At 39.4% G+C, this 20,693-nt stretch overlaps 1 protein-coding gene across 2 annotated transcripts in view; it reads left to right on the top strand.

The window, feature by feature from the left end:
• Nucleotides 1-20,693, top strand: part of TTK (TTK protein kinase) — a 104,291-nt gene that overhangs the window by 24,395 nt on the left and 59,203 nt on the right. For both annotated transcript variants that reach the window (XM_003923262.4, XM_074398024.1), the window contains exons 2-3: nucleotides 9,302-9,471; nucleotides 20,232-20,267. The gene's annotated coding sequence lies outside the window, so the exon portion shown is untranslated. The remainder of the gene's footprint in view (nucleotides 1-9,301; nucleotides 9,472-20,231; nucleotides 20,268-20,693) is intronic.

Genomic DNA, 20,693 nt, shown 5'->3' with positions numbered 1-20,693 from the left:
ATTTCCAGCCTTTTTGCATTGGTTTCTCCCCATGAAGATGGGGAGAAACCTTTGGTCTATGATGTTGGTGGCCTTTATATGGGGTGTCTGAGTGGATGTCCTTTTTGTTGATGTTGATGCTATTCTTTTCTGTTTGTTAATTTTCTTTCTAACAGTCAGATCCCAGCTATATGTTTGCTGGAGTTTGCTGGAGGTCCACTCCAGATCCTGTTAGCTTAGGTATCACCCTGAAGAACAGCAAAGATTGCTGCCTGTTCCTTCCTCTGGAAGCTTCCTCCCAGAGAGGTACCTGCAGATGCCGGCTGGAGGTCTCCTGGGAGGTGTCTCCCAATCAGGAGACACAGGGTTCAGGGACCCACTTGAGGAGGCAGTCTGACCCTTAGCAGAGCTGGAACACTGTGCTGGGAGTTCTGCTCCTCTCTTCAGAGCTGTCAGGCAGGGATGTATAAGTCTGCTGAAACTGCACCCAGTTACCCCTTCCCGTAGGTGCTCTGTTCCAGGGAGATGGGGGTTTATCTATAAGCCCTGGCTGGGGCTATTGCCTTTTTTTTTAAGGATGCCCTGCTCAAGGAGCAGAAATCTAGAGAGGGAGTCTGCCCACAGTGGCCTTGCTGTGCTGTGGTGGGCTCTGCTCAATTCAATCTTCTGGGTGGCTTTAAATTTGCACTGTGAGGGTAAAACCACCTACTCAAGCCTCAGCAATGGTGAGTGCCCCTCCCCCCACCAAGCTTGAGCATCTTAGGTTGACCTCAGACTGCTGTGCTGGCAGGGAGGGTTTCAAGCCAGTGGATCTTAGCTTGCTGGGCTCCATAGGGGTGGGACCTGCCGAGCCAGACCACTTATCTCCCTGGTCAGACCCCTTTCCTGGGGAGTGAACAGTTCTATCTCACCAGCATTCCAGGTGCCACTGGGGTATGGGAAAAAAAAAAAGCACCTGCAGCTAGCTTGGTGTCTGCCCAAATGGCTACCCAATTTTGTGCTTGAAACCCAGGACCCTGGTGGTGTAGGCACCAGAGGGAATCTTCTGGTCTGTGGAGTGTGAAGATCATGAGGAAAAGCACAGTATCTGGGCTGGAATGCACGGTTCCTCATGGCTCAGTCCCTCATGGCTCAGTCCCTCATGGCTTAGTCCCTCACAGCTTCCCTTGGCTAGAAGAGGGAGCTGACCCCTTGCACTTCCTGGGCAAGATGACACCCCACCCTGCTTTGGCTTACCCTCCATGGACTGCACTCACTGTCCAACCAGTCCCAATGAGATGCACTGTGTATTTCAGTTGGAAATGAAGAAATCACCTGTCTTCTACATTGATCTCGCTAGGAACTACAGACCAAGGTTACTCCTATTTCGCCATCTTGCCAGCAACTCCCCTCTGGGCTTCTTAATTACATTATTAAAATTTTTTTAAAAATTCAATTATAAAATTCAACTTTTTTCTTTGAAAACATATACATCAGTGAAATTTTATAATTGAAAAAATTTCTTTATTTCAGTAATGTAATTAAGAAGCCCAGAGTTGGGTTGCTGGCAAGATGGCCAAATAGGAACAGCTCTGGTCTACAGTTCCCAGTGAGATCAATGCAGAAGGCAGGTGATTGCTGCATTTTCAACTGAGGTGCCCGGTTCATCTCATTGGGACTGGCTGGAAACATATACATCAGAAAATTAGATACGGTTTCACTCTGTGTCTCCGCCCAAATCTTACTTTAAATTGTAATAATCCCCACGTGTCATGGGAGGGACCTGATGGGAGGTAGTTGTATTATGGGGGCAGGTTTTTCCCGTGTGGTTCTTGTTATAGTGAATATGTCTTCCGAGATCTACTGGTTTTATAAAGGAGACTTCTCCTGCACATGCTCTCTTGCCTGCCACCATGTAAGATATACCTTTCCTCCTCCTTTGCCTTTTGCCGTGATTGTGAGGCCTCCACAGCCATTTGGAACTGTGAGTCAATTGAACCTCTTTCCTTTATTAAGTACCCAGTACAGCTATGTATTTATTAGCATCATGAGAACAGAATAATACAGTAAGTGTATTTAATTTTGAACTGAAAGATTGTATTTTTAATCATTTTAAAACCTGCCTTGCTAGCTACTTGGAAAAGCACTCAATCTATTTCATTCATTGTAAAAACTTGTGATTATCTGTGGAATACATTGAATTTACTTGAAAACTTTAGTAAATAGAATTCCAAGAGCTGCTTTGCTGTGTGTATTCTCTGTATGTTGCTATCTATTTTACTATATTCAAGGAAATCAAAAGGAAGAAAATAATTTAAATCTTGTAATTTATTATAGGGATATAATTGTGCAGTTTTTCATTCTTAGTACCTCACTACACTCTTTAAAGTGAGAGTTGTTTTTCCTGTCTGTGCTTATATAATATACATACATTCCTACTTCCTACTTCTCCCCTAACCGCACTACTACGCTATTTCCCACTACCCCATCACTTCTGAGAATTAAGAGTGATTTCCCTACCACATTGCTGCTTTCCACAACTTTTATTTTGTTTTTTGAAAACATATTCATCAGCAAATTTCATATCTGGGGCCAATGGGTATTTTTTGGAGAAAAGTTTTTTGTAAAGTGGAAAGTTTTGTCCTTGGCAGATCATATGTAGAATTAAATTTCAGGGGTTGGCAGTGAAGTAAGATCTAAATGATCATAAAATTTTCCCTACTTATAAAGCCAAGATAGAAAGTGAAAGCAATATTATTCCCTCATGCTCTACTGAGAAGACTATTTTACTGAGAAACTAAGTCAGGTCTGCAAATAATGAGGTCTATCTGGTAGAGCTAACTTAACTGATCAGCAAACTCACAAATTTTTATTGCCAAAGAATAATTAAATTCAGCAGCATTTTCTATATTATAAAGATTTTTAAATAAGAGATGACATATGAATTAATGTTGGGCACAAAATCCATAAAATTGTGAAATAATTGGTCTCAGTAAATTTCTGGTTGTGTATATTTATGTATTCCATTTTGATCTAGAATAAATAAGGATAAGACAAAGGAAAACAACATATTCTGAGCACATTTTACTAGATCCTAGCTAGCAGTTTAGATTTTTTACTTATGAGGATTTTCCTTTAGTGTTTTGTCTGCAATAGATCATCAATTTTTTTGAAGAGCAACTAGGAAGGTATTGTGTTATCATGGAAAGCATTGTGGACTAGGAATCCAGAGACTTCAACTCTATTTTTATCTCTGGCCCTAATGTGTGTGGGCATGTACAAGTCTCTAGTCTCTTTATGGCTCAACTCTTTATCCGATAAATGAAGATAATGCATTCCTTAACTACTTCATATAGTTGTTGTGTGGGTCAAATGAGATAATGAATATTAAAATATGTTTAAAGCATGGCATTTTTTTTTTTTACCACTACTATAGTTCACTACCAAATTTACCTAAAAGATAGTAAGTTCTCTACTGGAAATGGGAAAAAATTTTTTTAATACATTTTTCTCTTTATTAATAGTTGAATTTAATAATTATATGTAATGTTCTAAAATTTACTTGGTATGTAGGAAAAGGAAATAATCATTGATAAGTATTTCTTTCCATGGAGGAAAAATTAGTCATCTTCGGTATTGTACAGTATTCTATTCTATAGTATATTCTCATGTTGAAAGAATTTCTTCCAATACCAAAATAATATAGGAGGATCATACAGATTTGGCCACCACAAATGTATTTTGTCTCTATCCCCTGACAGCAGCTACTTCTCCCTCTTCTTCCCCGTCTTCCTATATCATGTTTCTTTCCCGTTTTATAGAGGCAGTGTCTCACTTTGTCACCCAGGCTAGAGTACAGCAGCACAGTCATAGCTTACCGTGGCCTTGAACGCCAGAACTCAAGTGACCCTTTCACTTCTGCTTCTTGAATAGATAGGACTGCAAGTGCACATCACCATGTCCAGCTATTAAAAAAAATTTTTTTTTTTGTAGTGATAGGGTCTCACTCTGTTGCCCAGGCTGGCCTTGAGCTTCTGGCTTCAAGCTATTCTCCTGTCTCAGCCTCCCAAAGTGCTTGGATTACAGGCATAATCTACCACAAACAGTGTATATTATGTTTTCTATTCAGATACTTTATAGGTGAGGGAAATATACACTTCCTCGATCAAGTGATCTTAGAAGGAGAGCCCAAGAGGTTCTGCACAGCAATTTTCAGCCTCCCGGAAAAAGCTGAGATGGACAACAGCCCCCAAAGGATCCTTGATCTGCACCAACATTGAGGAGAATAACACAAGCAGGTGTGCACATTTTGGAGGAAATAACTACGAGAGATAAGAAAGAATGTTTTGGCGGAGGGTTAATTCCTATACAGTAGTAAGAGTTATTCAAGGGTAGGGATTGTATCCTATTCATCGTTGTAGATGTGGTACTAAGAACAGTGTCTGGCAATTAATAGATTTTCAATATACATGACATGTTAAATGGATGAATGAATGAATGGATAGATAGATGGATAAGTAGATGTTATAGATGTATGCAGAATAATAATGATAGCTAGAAAAATTTGCATCTTGTTAGACATGTGGCCACTTTGGAAAAACTAGAAGATTGGCAATAATTAATGGAGTGTGTGCATTCCAGGTCATTGCAGTTTGCCAACCTTACCCCAAGTACTCCTGTTCTCTCAGACCAGACCTTGCCACTCATCTCATTCTTGGAGCACTGCCATTACTGCATGACGATTCACAGTCCAGCCCCTCTTTCCTCATCTAGCACAGTCCTGAGAGACCTAGCCCATCTTGATCCCTTCCTTTTCTAATGCACTCCTGGGAAACCAGGCTAGTTCTGGGATTGCCCTGATTCAGTATCTTCCTCATACCTGAGCAAGTGCAACCCCTTCCTTCAGCCCTGGTTTTCATAAATGCACCAACAAATGAGTTAATGAACACATGGTATGTCTGTTACTTGTTGTCTGATGCTCCGCACTGCATTGTGTAGCATGCATTCCTAAACATCCACTCTCATGCCTAAGCCTCCTTTGGACCCCAAGGAAATGCTTCTTCAAACCTCTTGTCCTGTAACCTTTGGCACAAAAGGCCGTTGCATCCATGATGGTTTGTGGATTGCACCTCCATCAGAGATGGACACTGCTTCCAAGGATTAGAGTGGTAGAAGTGCTTAGATAAAAGACAATTTACTTGGACATGTTAATATGTGTTCTTCCTCTACTATTGTAAGAACTTGTGTTCTTCCTCTACTATTGTAAGAGGAAGAACTTGAGTGTGGAATATCCGTTATGTTGCTTCTCTTTGTATGTCAATCTGTGGGTCTGAAAGCCTTCAATTAATGTGGTATTTGAAGTAGTTGCACATGGCAACTGAAGAAGACTTGACATATTAAAGAATTCACGTTGCTGTCCAATATGGTAGCCTTAGCCACACATGACTTCTGGGCACCTGAAATGTGTCCAGCTGAGAAGTGTTATAATTGTAAAATTTAATTTTGTGTATTTTTGAATTTTGAAGACAGTATGAAAAAAGAATCCAAAAGCCTTTATTATTTTTGATTACATGTTGAAATATTTTAATATATAGATTAAATAAAATGTTATTAAAATAAATATTAATAATGTGTTAATGTTCACTTTTAAATTTTTCTAATGTGGACCTTTAATGTAAAAAAAATTAAAAGTTTATATGTGGTTTGCACTGTATTTCTATTGGACCACACTGATGTAGCTATGACATATATAAAATATGTTATTGATTTTATATTGAAAACTGGATGAACATTTAATGCCAGAATTGTGAATAGTTTTATTTTTATGAAAATAGCTAATAAGTTTTAATTAAATTTTCAGAAATGAATTATAAAATGTAACTTCAGATATTAATTTTTGTATATGCATTAGAGTTTGTATTTTGACTTTTAGTTTAATAAATAATTTTGAATATTTAAAAAATCACTTTTTGGAAAAACATGAAAAATAATTCTATTTTTATATTTATTATGATTTTTGCTGAAATTTTACAATTATAATTAATTTTATTTAAAGATAAACCTCACTAGACTGCCCAGGCTGGAGTACAGTGGCTATTCATTGGCACAATCATAGGGAACTTCAGCCTTGGACTCCTGCACTCAAGGGGTCCTCCTGCCTCAGCCTCCACAGTAGCTGGAACTACAGGCAGGTGCACACAATTAATTTTTAGTCCTGGCCAGGCACGGTGGCTCACACCTTAATTCCAGCACTTTGGGAGGCTGAGGAAGGTGGATCACCTGAAGTCAGGAGTTTGAAACCAGCCTGACCAACATGGTGAAATTCTGTCTCTTCTGAGAAAATACAAAATTGTCTGGGCACAGTGCCACATGCCTGTAATCCCAGCTACTTGGGAGGCTGAGGCAGGAGAATTGCTTGAACCCAGAAGGTGGAGGTTGCAGTGAGCTGAGATTGCACCATTGCACTCCAGCCTGAGCAACAAGAGCAAAACACAGTCTCAAAAAAAAAAAATTTTTTTTAGTCTTTTAGGTCAGTACTCTCAACAGAGCATGAATTATCTGAAAGTCTCAATTAGCACAGCATAGTAAGTGATAGTTTTCTAATGAAAGTAAGAAAAATAAATTTATGAACTAAATCAATTTATAAATAACTTATACATTATATTGTTTCATGTTGTAATTCAAAAATGACTGGCTTATCAACAAAAATCCCAGCTGAGCATGGGGGCTTATGAGTTTAAGACCAGCCTGGGTGACATAGTGAGACCCCTGTCTCTAGAAAAATGAGAAAGCCTGGCATGGTGCCATGTGCCTATACTCCTAGCTACTTGGGAGGCTGAGGTGGTAAGGTCATTTGAGCCCAGGAGTTCGAGGTTACAGTGAGCTACTGCATTCTAGCCTAGGTGAAAGAACGAGACCTGTCTAAAAAGAAAAAAATCCCCAAATATAGAGAGTAATAATTAAATTCAAATGACTTTTCTATTTTGCCAACTATCAGTAACATGAAACCATAGTGTCAAGCATGTATTTCAATTTTGTTATTATGGATGTACCATTGTTGCAAAAGAGGAGAGAACATATTTAATATTATAGCTTGTTAGCATGACATTTAAATATTTAGACAAATGGTTATGTGAACCTCTACGTGCACTATTGCCCTGGATCTCACAAATGTTAGAATGGTAATACTATTGTCACTATTACCATTATATATTTATATATGAGTTTTTTCTGATCATAAGCGGGGCCCAGGGTAACCAGAAAGTTTTAAGTAAAACAAAATGTTCTTCATGGAATTGCATCACAGCTGAAGCTTCCATGGCTTCTGAGGATCCTTCAGAGCTGACAGTATTTGTATGGCTTCTCAAGGTCTGTGTGAAACAAAATACAGTCTGTCACCTAACACATCTCTATGTTTACTTGTAAGCCTGGGCGGACCTAGGAAATAGGTGGGAAAGAGAATGAACCTGACAATGTCCTTGCATCTATGTCTCCTTACTTCTGCCCTTTTCTGGGCGAATTAAATAGCCTGGTTGAAAGTTGCTGAGACAGATTTAAAGAAGCTCAAAGCTTCTGCAATATATGCAATATAATAGTTGTGGTGCCAGCTTTTGGCAGAAACTGGGTCAAAGGGTGGAGTACGTAGAAGCAATGCTCTTCAAAACTACATCTGCCAACTAAACTACAATCAAAAAGTGAGACTCTTGGAGAATATAAAGGAAAGTTGTAAGCGGAGTTATTTATTAGGTTGATTCTCATTTTAACAGTACATGAAAATGGATAGCCATAAAAGATACCAATCCAATATGGATAAATACTGTAAACTATACCTATCTGTGGACAAACTTTACTCACCTCTGGAAATTGATGTCTATTTTCAATGACAAAAACTACAGAGCTATGAATAACCATTAGATAAGAAATAAAAATGGACTGGGAAGCAAAAGTCCAGAGTTCTGTTTCTAGTCTTCGTATTTTCAAGCCATGTACCTCATGGCAGATCACTAAATTGGTCTAGGCTTCAGTCTCCTACCTGCACACTAATGAGAGAAAAAATTGTGCTGCCTGTCTCATAGACTGACATGAGGATCAAATGGGACCATTTAAGTGAAAGCACTTTGAAAATTGTAAAGTTGTTTACAAATATAAAACAATGTCATTTTTTGTTTTACTCTGAGATACTTCCTTCAGGACAGATTACTTTTGTTACTATTACCATTGTATATTGATATGAGTTTATTTGATGTGATTATATGGTAAGATATATATTTTTTAATGACTATAATTTTGAATTCTAAATCATAAACTATCAAATACCAAAACTTTGTTAATGTACCATCCCAGAGATACTTGTTTTTTTAAACCTCATTTATTTTACTCACTAATATAGAAATGCCGTTTTCCTTGATCTATTACTCTTTCCCTCACCTTTGATTCTTAAAATTCAAATGGTTTGTTTTCTATAAGATATGTATGTTGTAAAAATAAATATTACCATTTTATCAGTGTTTGGTCTTCTTCTGTCTCTCCATCCTGCACTCACCTACAGTGATGATGGAGAAGGAGCTTCTTAGCTTTTCCTCAGCCTGCTTGATTTTAGAGGAAAGGCACCCTTTGTGCCCCCTTCTTTGCCCCAGAGGCATCTGTGGGTTCTGACAGGACTAGTCCAGTTGTGGGGCACTCCCTGTGCAACCTTGCCCTATCAGATAAAGCAGGGAGTGAGCCTCTGACAGGTACATCTGTCACTATCCTGGGTGTCCATGGCGCAGGTGGAACTCTAATCAGACCAGTGTTGTGCAAGAGACTGTGTGTGGGTGACTTCTATCCTCCACCCCAGGTGAATGACTTAATGCATCTATGTGCTCAGAGTGATTGACATCCTTACGTATCTTGAAATAAAAAAGAACAATATGAAAGTGTTAGGCCATTGCTCCTATCACAAAAAGATGCTCATTTCATTATGTGAGAAGGAAACTTCAGGCCTCAGCATATTAGATAAAATAAGGTATTTTTTATAGCTAACCCAGGAAATGTCTTGAACATTTTTGTATTCAAGTGGCAAGTAATTCAGGCCCACCATCAAAATATAATTTAAAATGGGAAAGATAAATACATACATATTAGAAAAGGCTTTAATGATTCCTTGCCTTCTATTTAATCTGCAGAAATTATTTTAGAATCTCAAAATGCCATTTATGTTTATTATTACAGCTCTATGTCAGTAAAGTTAATTGCGTGTGTGTTTTAGTTGATATAAGTGTTCTCTAGAGATTCATGTTAATTACATTTTGAAAAATATTATTTGCAAACAGGTGGGCAGTTCCTTTATACTTCCTTTTTGCAGAGTCAAGAGGTGGTATGACCACTAAAGGAGCTGGCTTACTTCTGCGGGCAGTTAGAAGGGCACACCTTCAGTACAGTACCTGAAATGTACGTCTGATGATTCCCGTCACCGAATGTGGACCAAAGCAGCAGAGCCATGGAAAATATCCTGGCATTTCAGCAGAAAACAAAGTAAGCAAATGATTAATGAGTGGGGCTCTCCTGAGTCTTAGTGATACAAGCCGTGCAAGATACAGCCTTGGGCTGGTTGGTGGAGCCTTAATTCCCACTAAATTTCTCACTAGCTTATAGGAATGGAGCATGGAGTTGGATTTCAAGTGACTTACAGATTATAAACAAATATGATGGTTCTTGCAGTTTTGAATTTGTGAACTGAGATTCTGCTATTTTTATGTTATGGCTTTCAACACACAAATTTACAAACTGAACAAGGTTTAGAGATAATTAATTATTAACGCTTAGCTTGAACAAGAGGTTACTTTGCTGCCTATCTTACAACAGTTAGGTTCACAGATGTATAATAACAATCTTCATTTTCTTCCTTGCCCTTTAATTGTAAAAACAGAGTAGCAAAAATATACAAATTAAACTTATTTAGAAAAAGCATCACAATTTCGTCATCCAAACATAACAGCTATTTTAATGATTTATATATCCTATTATTCTACATACTTGTATAATAACAAGTAATCTGTGTTCTCAGTTTGAGGAGTTTCATGGAGGAATTTCAGCAGAATTGTCAGAAGCCCAAATTTCTTCTTACTCTTAGCAGAGTATCTTGTGAGGTGGTTGGCTTCTGTATTCCCTTTCATGGCCTTTAAGTTGCTCTTGCTGCCACCTCATGGCCTCTGTTGCTGTTGGCTGTGTTCATTGCCAAGGGTGTGGGATGGCTTTATGTGATTTGAAGGTTTGTTACAGCTGAGTTCATTGGAAGATTTTCTTGTGTATCAGGCTAGCAGAGTTTCAGCTTGAATCTGGGCCCGTTCAAGCATGTCTGGGGAATTTGTGAAGCCAGATTATTTTCCTGAAGCCTGATGAGCCTATAGGAAAGAGCTTCAGTTTTGTCTCCTGCTTGGGCCACTAGGCATTTTCAATAAATTGTGAGATACTCTGACAGCAGTCTAATTGGAGGAGGGCTGTAGAATCCTCTGGGAGAGAACTCATCTTAAAGTTGGAAGGTGGGAGCCACAATGAGCCCCCCAGTTTCTTCCCAGAGGAGAATCTGGATTCTGAGTATAACTTTGTGACTGTCACTCATATCTGCTCCTAGCCAAATTTCATAGATTCATGTGTGGGTCCTAGGCAAAGTGAGAGCCATAGGTAAAAACTGAAAAAAACATTAGATGAATACTATAAAATATTAAGGCACACACATACATACTGCATTGTTTTTGACACCTCAGATTAATTACAAGGGAGAGACAGGTAACCACAGGGGAAAGTTTGCCACAGATCATCAAGCTTCATTGCTGTGAAATTTTCAGAAATGCGTGAGTCTGGTAAAGTCTTTTGTGGTCAGTCGAACAGCAGTGGGGGTTTGCTTAAGGACGGTATGCTTGGTAGAACAGGACCTAGGAGAGTAATAGTAATCTTTGCAGGATAAATGTGGTGTCTAAAAGGCAGCAAGAGCATTAAAAAAGCTAGATTTTTTCTTAATCACAAGTGAGATACTTCCTGGGGACTCTCAGAAATGCTGAAAGGGATCGTTTTAAGGGCTGAGGACAAGCATTATGCAAATAGAGGAAATAAGTCCTGAAATCAGGCAGTCTTCATGTGACCCTGAATGCACCTGCAGGCTGGTGAAACCTTGGCAGACTTGCACTTCTCTTCCATTTGCCTGGTCTCTCAGAGCAGGCTCTGAACCTGCATGTGGAGGATGCTGCTACAGTTAACTACTATCTGGTTGAAAGTGTATGGCCTGGATTTTTTAGTGTTCCTGGCTCTGTAACTCTTGACTTATTATTCTCTTTTTACTTTTATTCAGCACATATTTATTATGTCCTCTGTGTGTGGAGATACAAAAATGAGCAAAACAGACCTTGATCCAGTCCTTTCAGAACTCATAGCTTGGTAGACAAGACAGAAAAATTCATTAGTTCAACAATTTTTACTAACTACCTACAATATGGTAGATACCATTCAATGTTTTTGGCATAACAGTGTACACACAGCAAGGATCTTATTCTCAAAGAGCTTATGTGGTAGGGAGAGACAGATAATAGCACATAAATAAATATATGAACAGGATAATTAGATAGTGATAAGTACTATGAAGGGAATAAGCATGATGATGTGATGAAGAACTGGATTTGGGGACTATTTTAGGTCAGGTCATTGGGCAAGGCATTGGGGAAGAGGCCACATTTGAACAGGTACCTAAAAGGTTAAAAAAAGGGCCAACCACTGAAGATCTGTGGATGAATGTTCTAGCCAGATGCAACAGTAAAATGAAAGGCCCTTAAGCAGAAAAAATTCCACTGCGTTCAAGGAACTGAGATGAGGCCAGTGAGCTAGAGCTTAATGAGAAAGGAGAAAAAGTAGAATGGGCCTGGAGAATTAGAAAGGGCCAAAAAGGCAGGACCTTTGGCAAGCACAGCTTCCCATCTAAGTTACTAGGCAACCTATAAATGGTTGTAAGCAGGGCCTATCATGATCTGATCAACTAAGATAACATGTGATGAGACCTTGCCTTCCTATTTTTTAATAGCATCCCTACTCTGTGGGCCATTGTCAAGGAACTTAAAATAACTTCCTTAGATCTGGTCCTGAGAAAAGGTAGAGTGGCACAACTCAGAAGCTGCCATTCTTTAGACTAAGCTCATTCTTTAGACTAATGTGTGATGTATCTACCTTGACTCAAATGTCTCAACTCCTGCCCGCTCTAGGGAAATTAAAATGGAACACTTCCTCAAACATGGGAGGTGTTTCAGGTGCCCTCCTCTCTACTGAAAAATTTTTTAAATGAGACTAAATCTCCAGTTACTGCTTCTCTGAGGAAGTTTATGAAAGTCAAACTTCTGTTGTCTTGCCTTTCTCCTTAGAAACAACCTAATATTGAGAAATTTGGCAAACACATGATTTGTTAGAGTCTCAATAACAGTAATGTAACAGGGAAAATGACAGCAATGTTTTGCAGACCTCACAGAACTCAAAGTAGAGTGGCTTAAGCAGCCAAAAAAGACAATTACAGTACTATGTTGTAGCTGCATATTCTCTGACATGAACATGTGAACAACTCTAGAGACTCAGAAATAGTAGGGAAATGTGATGTTTTCAAAGAAATGGAAAGCTGCATTAGCAGATAGAGAAGAGTAAGTCACAAACAGGCTAAAATATGGAACACCAAGTCATCTTCAAAATATCTTCTAATATTTTGGAAATATTTGGGGCTGCCCAATGGGAATTATTCATGTGTGCTTATTTTACTTTCATCCATTCACCCATCATTAAACAAATATATACGTGTGTGTGTGTGTGTGTGTGTGTGTGTGTGTGTGTGTGTATAGTTTAACTATAAATGTATATATATACAGTTATAACTCTATTAGTCCCCATGTAAGGTGACTGATATATCTCTTATAGTGTATATATGCTATGGAGTGAGTGTTTATGTGTTTCCCAAAACCTAATCACCAATGTGATGGTGTTAGGAGATAATCAAATCATGAGGATTTCATTCTCATGAATAATATTACTGCCCTTATAAAAGAGGTTCCAGAGAGCTATTTTGCCCATTCCACCATGTGAGGACTCAGAGAGAAGGCATCATCTATGAACTAGGAAACAGGCCCTCACAAGATGTCTAATCTGTTGGTACTTTGATTTTGGACTTCCCAGCCTCCAAAACTCCGAGAAATAAATTTATGTTATTTATAAGCTACCCAGTTGATGGCATTTTGTTATAGTAGCCTGAGTCACACAATCTATAATACATATATTATACTTTTCTAACTATGGTAGTTTTCTTTGGTCTGAAGTTTACTGTGATATAAGTATAGCCACTCCAGTTCTTTTGAATGGAGCAAAGTTGGAGAGCTAACATTAACTGATTTTTTTTTTTAAGTCACAGTAATCAAAACAGCTAAATTTACTGCAAAGATAGACAAATATATCAGAAGAACAAAACAGAAAATACAGAAATAAACCCACATATATATTTGGAAAAATTATTTTTAACAAAGGTGTAAAAGCAATGCAACAGAGAAAAGAATTTTCAACCAATGATATTAGAACAATTTTATATCCATATGCAAAAACAAATTTGGGTCATTACTTTATATCCTTTATAAAAATTCACCTAGAATGGACCATTAAACTAATTGTAAAATTTGAAACTATGATATTTATAGAAGAAAATCTTTGTAAGCTTGAATTAAGCAAATATTTCTAAGATCTATAAAAGAAAAATTTAAACTTCAAAAAAAAATGCTCTTCAAATGACCCTGTTAAGAGAATCAAAAGACATAAAGACAAGCGACAGACTGAAAAACATATTTTCAAATCACAGAACTAATAGTGATTTGTATCCAGATTTTGTATCCACAAAGAACTCTCAAAACTCTACAATAAAGACACTCAATTTTTTTAATGTGCGAAAGTTTTGAATAGACACTTCACCCTTCCCAAAAAATGCCATGACAAATAAACTGTTGAAAAGATACTCAACATCATTAATAGTAGGATTAATTAAAAATAAATAAATCAGAATAAATTAAAACCAAAATGAACTACTACACACAGAGTAGCTAAAATTTAAAAAGATTTACCACTTAGTAGTGTTAGAGAAGATGTGGAAGAACTGTAACTCATGCACTGCTAGTTGATGGAATGTAGACTGATTATAACTGTGATGGTTAATACTGCATATCAACTTGATTGGATTGAATACAATACAATATCTATCAATTTGTCAGTTTCTTCAAAAGTTACATATACATCTAGCAGAAGATACAGCTGTTCCACTTGTAGGTATTTACTCAAGAGAAGCGAAAACATAGTCCTTAAAATAATTTATATGAATGTTCTTAGCAGCTTTACTTGTAATCACACCAAACTGAAAACAACCCAAGTGTGCATCAACAGATAAAGAGTACATAGATGAACAGATTATGATATAACCATAAAGTGGAATACTACTTAGCAATACAATGGAATGAACTATATATACATGCAATACAATCAGTGAATCTCAAAGTAATTATGCTGAGTGAAAGAGCCATACAAAAAAGAATACATATTGTATGATTCCATTTATATGAAATTACAGCAAACATAAGCTAATGTATTTTAACAGCAGCCTAGTGGCTTCCTGGAGGCACAAAGGAGAAGATTACTTGGGAGGGAGAGACAACAAAGGGGCACAAAGAAACGTCTGAGGGGGCCGGGCGCAGTGGCTCAAGCCTGTAATTCCAGAACTTTGGGAGGCCGAGGCGGGTGGATCACAAGGTCGAGAGATCAAGACCAACCTGGTCAACATGGTGAAACCCCGTCTCTACTAAAAATACAAAACATTAGCTGGGCATGGTGGCGCGTGCCTATAATCCCAGCTACTCAGGAGGCTGAGGCAGGAGAATTGCCTGAACCCAGGAGGCGGAGGTTGTGGTGAGCCGAGATCGCACCATTGCACTCCAGCCTGGGTAACAAGAGCGAAACTCCATCTCAAAAAAAAAAAAAAAAAGAAACGTTTGAGGGGTTGGATATGTTGACTATCATGATTGTGGTTTTAGTTTTATGGTTGTATACATGTCAAAACGTATCAAATCATGCAGTTTAAATATATATAGTTTGTTGTGTACAATGCCTGAATAAAACTATTTTTTGAATTGTGCAAAATATATATATTCATTTTCTTCTTCCAAAAAGATACTATTAAATTGACATACATTATTAAGGAACAAACAGCATATAACCTAAAACGTATGGCTTATTACTTCAACCACAATAACTAGCCTAGTCAGTCTTTTACACTCTGTCCTTCTGTTCTCCCTACCCTACCACGTGCAACTCTGCAAAATTACGTACTTCTTTGTTGTAACCCCAACATGCTAGAAAAAGACTGTAAAACTCGGAGTGACTCCATTGGTGACTCTGTCCCCCATTGAATCTCCAGCTATAGGTTTTGGTATGTCAGCACTGAGAATCTGAGAGGGTTTACTCTCCAAAATATCTTTGACTCTACAAATAGTTTTGGTGCTTCATGCACTTGATATTTGGTCCTTCATACACTTGATGGCACAAGGAAGCCCAGAAAAGTAGTGACTTGGCCAAGAATTACGGTGATAACTTAAGTATCTGACCTCTAGGCCTTGGATCTTTTTCTAAGATCCAGAGTCAAGTGTGCAAAGACAGTGTAATGAGGGAACCTAACCTAGTGCATGTTCTCTGAGAAAAGACCTGAAACAAAGACTTGTTGAAGAACAGAGGAACTAGAGGGCACTGGAGAATGAGGAATATTAACCCAGGTAGAAGGAACAGCATGTAGAAAAGATGCTTGTTGGAGGAACCGCAAGTTCAGTGCAGCTACTAAGTGCTAAAGCATAGTGAATAGTGAATAGTGGTGGAAGACTGCTGTAAAATATGGCTCAAGAAGGAGGTAAGAACCGGATCATGTACAGTCTCATAGCCTGAATTAAGAATATCAGGCTTAAACAATAGGAAACCACCAAAGACTTCGTCTGATTTATACTTTTCAAAGATAATTTGAAGGCACATAAGAGTAAATGTGAAAAGACAAATTGGAGAAGCATTGCTATCATTCTTGTAAGGAAGAGATTATGATGGTGTCATTAGAGTAATTACAGAGAAAAGGAGAAATGTATGTGGAGTCAAGGAACATAGGAAAATGAATTAAAAGAACTCAGTATTAACTTAGGACCAAAAAGAGAGAAGTTTTGAGGATAGTATTAAAATCAGGACCAGAGGGGTACATTTGCATTGTTTCCTTTTCAGGTTTGTTAGATTTCTGGTACATTCTTGGGCCATGCACAACATCTGCATAGCACTTATCATTAGCTAATAAATATTATTTAGGAACAGTCAGCACTCAGACACTAGACTTATTCTATTCCTCTCCCTAGACATATCTTGTTTATAGACTGAGTGTGTCTCCCCAAAATTCATATGTTGAAGCCCTAACCCCAATATGCCTGTATTTCAAGTTAAGACCTATAAGGAGGAAATTAAGATTAAATGAGGTCATAAAAGTGGGTCCCTAGTCCAAAAGGACTAGTGACCTTGTAAAAAGAGAAAGAGGCACCAGACACATCTCTCACTTTCCACTGTGACAGATAAAGAAGGACATATAAGGACATGGAAAGAAATTGCCATCTGCAACCCAAGTAGAAAGGCCTTACCAAAAACTAGCCTTGCTGGCACCTTGACCTTGGGTTTCCAGCTTCCAGAACTGTGAGAAAATAAATTTATCGTTTTTAAGTCACCCAGTCTGTAATATTTTGTTATGGTAGCTTGAGCTGACTAATACATATCTTTACCCCAAAGACACATTTCTTTCCATGTCTATTTGGTTCATCTGAAATGTTGATTACTCTAGGTAAACCAAAAAGGGTTATATGGTTTGAATGTTATTTCCTCCACATGTCATGCTGACGTTATTCCCAATGTTGAAGGTGAGGCCTAGTGGGAAATACTGGATCGTGGGGACAAACCCCATGTAAATGGCTTAATGCCATACCCCTGGTGATAAGTGAGTTCTTGCTCAGTCAGTTCATGTGAGATCAACTGTTTAAAAGAGACTGGAACCTCCCCCTTCTCTCTCTTGCTCATGCTCTTGCCATGTGACATGCTGGCTCCCCATCATCATCTGCCATGATTGGAAGTTTCCTGAGGTCCTCACTGGAAACCAAGCAGATGTTGGCACCATGCGTTTCATACGGCCTGCAGAACCATGAGCCAATTAAACCTCTTTATTTTTTCTCTTTTCTTTCTTTCTCTTTCTTTTCTTTTCTTTCTTTCTTTCTTTGTTTCTTTCTTTCTTTCTTTCTTTCTTTCTTTTTCTTTTTGTTCTCTCTTTCTCTCTTTCTTTCTTTGTTTATTTTTAGATGGAGTCTTTCTCTGTTGCTCAGAATGGAGTGCAGTGGCACAATCTCAGCTCACTGCAACCTCTGCCTCCTGGATTCAAGCAATTCACCTGCCTTACCCTCCCAAGGAGCCGGGACTACAGGTGTGTGCCAGAAAGCCCAGCTATTTTTTGTATTTTTAGTAGATACGGAGTGTCACCATGTTAGCCAGGCTGGCCTCAAATTTCTGACCTCAGGCAATTGGCCCTCCTGGGTCTCCCAAAGTACTAGGATTACAGGTGTGAACCACCATGCCCAGCCTTCTTTTATTTACAAATTACACAGCCTCAAATATTCCTTTATAGCAATGCAAAAATAGCCTAACACAGATAATTGGTACCAGGACTCAAGTGTTGCTATGAAGACATCTAAAAATGTGGAAGTGGCTTTGGGACAGGACAAAGAGCAGAGAGGTTAGAAGAGTTTGCAGGGCTCAGAAGAAGACACAAAGATGAGGGACAATTTTGAATTCTTAGAGACTGGTTAAATGATTGTGATCAAAATGCTGATAGAGATAGGGAGAGTGGAGGCCACGTTGAGGAGGTCTCAGATGGAAATGAAGAAGTTATTTAAAACTGGAGTAAAGGTCGGCCGGGCGCGGTGGCTCAAGCTTGTAATCCCAGCACTTTGGGAGGCCGAGGCGGGTGGATCACGAGGTCGGGTGGATCACGAGGTCGAGAGATTGAGACCATCCTGGTCAACATGGTGAAACCCCGTCTCTACTAAAAATACAAAACATTAGCTGGGCATGGTGGCACGTGCCTGTAATCCCAGCTACTCAGGAGGCTGAGGCAGGAGAATTGCCTGAACCCAGGAGGTGGAGGTTGCGGTGAGCCGAGATCGCGCCATTGCACTCCAGCCTGGGTAACAAGAGCGAAACTCCGTCTCAAAAAAAAAAAAAAAAAAAAAACTGGAGTAAAGGTCATGCATGTTATGCCCTAATAATGAACTTGGCTGCATTGTGTTCATATCCTAGGGATCTAGGGATCTGTGGAAGTTTGAACTTAATAGAATATCTGGCAGAAGAAATTTAAAAGCACCAAAATATTAAAGAGGCTGGCTGCTTCTAACAATTTATGATCAGATACAGGACCAAAAAAAAAAATGACTTGAAGTTGGAACTTACAGTTAAAAGGGAAACAGAGGCCAGGCATGGTGGCTCATACCTGTAATCCCAGAACTTTGGGAGGCTAAGGTGGGCAGATTGCTTGAGCTCAGGAGTTCGAGACCAGGCTGGGCAACACAGTGAAACCCCATCTCTACAAAAATACAAAAAAATAGCTGGGCATGGTGGCACACCTGTGATCCCACCTACTTGGGAGGCTGAGGCAGGAGGATTGCTTGAACCCAGGAGGAAGAGGTTGCAGGGAGCCAAGACTGTACCACTGCACTCCAGCCTAGGTGATACAGCAAGACCCTATCTCAAAAATAAAATAAAATATAATGAAAATTTAAAGATAGACAAAAGGGAAGCAGAGCATAAAAGTTTGGAAAATTTGCAGCCTGGTCATATGGAAGAGAAAGAAAAAGCATTTTCAGGTGAGGAATCCAAGCAAACTATGGAGCAACCACTTGCTAGAGAAATTAGCGGGACTAAAAAGGAGCCAAGTGCTACTATCCAGTACGAGAAGAAAAAGGCTTCAAATTCTTTTCAGAAATCTTCAGAACAGTCTCTCCCATCACAGGCTCAGAAGCTGATATAGTTTGGTTATCTGTCCCTGCCCAAATCTCATGTAGAATTGCAATCTCCAATGCTGGAGGTGGGGGCTGGTGGGAGGTATTTGGGTCATAGGGATGGATCCCTCATGGCTTGGTGCTGTCTTTGCAATAATGAGTTCTGGCAAGATCTTGTAGTTTAAAAATACATGGCACCTCCCTCCCCACTCTCTCTCTCTTGCTCCTGTTTTTCCATGTGAAGCATCTGCCCCTGCTTCACCTTTCACCACAAGCAAAAGCTTCCTGAGGCCTGCCCAGTAACAGATACTGGCACTATGTTTCCTGTACAGCCTGCTGAACTGTGAGCCAATTAAACCTATGTTCTTATAAATTGCTCAGTCTCAGGTATTTCTTTATAGCAATGCAAGAATGGCCTAACACAGAGGCCTAGAAGAAAGAATGTTTCAGGGGCCAGGGCCAGGGCCAGGGCACCACTGCCTTGCTCAGCTTCAGGATACTACTCCCTACATCCCAGCCATTCTGTCTTCAGCCTCAGCTGAAGGAGCCCAGGAATAGCTCAGCCCACTGCTCTGTAGGGCACAAGCTGTAAGCCTTTTCAGTTTCCACGTGGTCTTATCTGTACAAGCATGCAGAATGGAAGAGTGCAGAAGGCTTGTTAGCTACCACCTAGACTCCAGGGAGTGTATCAGAAAGCCTGAGTGCCCAGACAGAAGCCTGCCATGGGGGCAGAATCTCCACAGAGAAACTCTATTAGGGCAATGCTAAGGGTCCTCACCAGGGAACTGCCTAGTGGAGCTGTGGGAAGGGGGCTGCCATACACCAGACCTCTGAATGGTAGAGCTACCGGCAGCTTGCATCCAGAGCCTGGAAAAGTTGCAGGTCTCAATGCCATCAGAGTAGCTGTGGGTGGCTGCACTCTGCAAAATCGCAGGGTCAGAGCTGCCCAGAGCCTTGGGAGCCCATTCCTTGCACCAGTGTGCCCCGGGTGTGAGACATGGAGTCAAAGCAGATTATTTTAGAGCTTTAAGATGCAGTGTGTGCCCTATGGCATTTTGGATTTGTATGGGGCCAGCTGCTCCTTTCTTTTGGCTGATTTCTCTCATTTGGAATGAGAATGTCCACACAATGTCTGTACCACTCTTGTGTATTGAAAGTAAATAACTTGTTTTGATTTTACAGGCTCATAGTTGGAAGGAGCTTGTCCTTGAATCTCAGGTGAGACTTTGGATGTTGGACTTTTGGTTGAAGTTAATGCTGGAATTAAGACTTTGAGGAACTATTGAGAAGAGGATAATTGTATTTTCTAATATAAGAAGGACAAGAGACTTGTAACTAGGGGCAGAATGATATAGTTTGGATGTTTGTTTCCTTCAAATCTGATGTTGAAATGTGATCCCCAATGCTGGGGATCATGGGGCCAGACCTCTTGTAAATGGCTTAGTGCGATACCCTTGGTGATGTGTGAGTTCCTACTCAGTTCACGTGAAATCTAGTTGTTTAAAAGTGTCTGGGATGCGTCCTTTCTCTGTCTTGCCTCCATTCCTTCCATGTGCCTTTCTGGCTTCTCATTATCTTCCACCATGATTCTAAGCTTCCTGAGACCCTCACTAGAAGCTTAACAGATGTTGGCACCATGCTTCT

Source organism: Saimiri boliviensis, chromosome 4 (assembly GCF_048565385.1).
Source record: "Saimiri boliviensis isolate mSaiBol1 chromosome 4, mSaiBol1.pri, whole genome shotgun sequence".
NCBI lineage: Eukaryota > Metazoa > Chordata > Mammalia > Primates > Cebidae > Saimiri > Saimiri boliviensis.
The sequence above is the reverse complement of the archived record's forward strand: the minus strand, read 5'-3'. Positions and strand labels throughout refer to the sequence as shown.